Genomic DNA, 1901 nt, shown 5'->3' with positions numbered 1-1901 from the left:
TGCTTTTCAACACACTGTTGTATCTACTACAGGTCACTAAATATTGTAGTTTGCCTCTCTGTAGCAACCTTTCTGCATAAGGATTTCCCATCAGATTGACATCAGGTTTTGCCATGTATCTTGCCTGAGTCAATAAAATGTGAAGAGAAATTATATGTCCCACTTCAGAATGGAAGTTTTACAAGAGGCAATGAAAGGTTACCAGGTTTCCTTTCTTTCTACCATAAGATAAGCAATGTTTTAGGACCTGGGGCAACCAACAGCCTGAGATTTGGCATGAGAACACTGTGGAGACAGCCTATAGTTATTGTAGTAGGATCAAGTGTGAAAGTTGCTCAGTCACGTCTGACTCTTTGTGACCCCATGGAATATACTGTCCATGGAATTCTCCAGGCCAGAATACTGGAGTGGGTAGCCTTTCCCTTCTCCAGGGGATCTTCCCAACCCAGGGATCGAATCCAGGTCTCCTGCATTGCACGCGGCTTCTTTATCACCTGAACGATAGGGTAGCCCTGTGTGATCAACGACTAATCTTAAAGAAAAAGGCTTTGCTGAAACCCATCTGGGAGTTTGGGCTTTTTGAGCACTAGCTGTGCCAGACTCCTTGTTTGGCACCTTACCATAAACATTGCACTTTTCTTCACCACACACACACACACACACACACGGCTAATCTTTTGTCCTTATAATCTGCTAAGATTTCTTTCTCAGTTGCGTTATAACCCAGTCTACCCTGAGTACCCATGCTTGCTACTGAGAAATACAGTGATGAGCAAGGCACATCTAATCTTGGATCCTTTATGGACATTTCAGTTAAGATATTATAGTAATGTATGATGCATCTTACAGTAGAGGAATTGCAATTGGGGGAACTTGGTAATATGCATTTGAGCTGGCAGTTTATATATTAACAGAAGAGAAACTGACCAAAGGCCAGGAGGAGGAAGAGAGTGTTTGAAACAGAAAAAAAAAATCAGAAGCCAAAACATAAAGACAAGAAAGATTATGGAAAAGTGAGGAACTCATTGCTGATTGTGGCTGCAAGATAAGAGTCCAGGAGAACAGAGAGGAAACAGGGCTGGTGAGATACCATCAATAATAATAATATTGAATGTTGATTAGCTTTGTGCTAAGTGCTTCACTTACATTTTCCTCACGATTATTATCACCATTTTATAAAAGAGGAAATTGAGCCAGAGAGAGGTTTAATAACTTGCCTGTAGGTACACAGCAGGGATGTGATTTTATCTGAAGGGCAATAGGAAATCGCTGAATGGTGTTACACAGAGGAGCCTTGTGAACAGACTCACGTTCTAGACAGAACATGTGGCTGCAGTAGGTTCCCAGCTTCAATTCCCACTCTCATTGGAGGAAGCGTGGACCTCAACTTCTGTTTCTCTTATCCATGTGACTCTGTTGACTGAGACAGTTGGCAGGAGGGAAGCTGATAGCTACAGCTCTGCAGAAAAGATCACTCTTAAAAATTTGTTTTTAAAAATTAATAAACTTTATTATTTTTTAAAGTTTGAAAAATAGGGAGCATGTCACAAATTTTCATGTCGTCTTGCACTGGGGCCATGCCCGTCTTCTCTATGATGTTCTGATTTTAGTATGTGTGCTGCAGAAGTGAACACTGAAAAGGTCATGAGTTGAAGGAGTAAGGGGTATTCTAAGGGCTTCCCAGGTGGTGCTAGTGGTAAGGAACCTGTCTGCCAAGGCAGGAGACATGAGAGATGCGGGTTTGATCCCTAGGTCAGGAAGATCCCCTGGAGGAGGTCATGGCAACCCATTCCAATATGCTTGCCTGGATAATCCCATGGACAGAGGAGCCTGGAAGGCTACAGTCCATGGGTTTACAAGGAGTAAGACACGGCTGCAGCGACTTAGCACATGTGCAGGGG

At 42.8% G+C, this 1901-nt stretch overlaps 1 non-coding gene across 1 annotated transcript; it reads right to left on the bottom strand.

The window, feature by feature from the left end:
• Positions 1–1528: 1528 nt before the first annotated feature.
• Positions 1529–1634, bottom strand: LOC122453448. The gene has a single exon (XR_006273068.1). It is a non-coding gene; the product is annotated as a U6 spliceosomal RNA (small nuclear RNA).
• Between the last annotated feature and the right edge of the window lie 267 nt (positions 1635–1901).

The sequence above is a fragment of the Cervus canadensis genome, chromosome 14, assembly GCF_019320065.1.
Source record: "Cervus canadensis isolate Bull #8, Minnesota chromosome 14, ASM1932006v1, whole genome shotgun sequence".
Taxonomy (NCBI): Eukaryota; Metazoa; Chordata; class Mammalia; order Artiodactyla; family Cervidae; genus Cervus; species Cervus canadensis.
The sequence above is the reverse complement of the archived record's forward strand: the minus strand, read 5'-3'. Positions and strand labels throughout refer to the sequence as shown.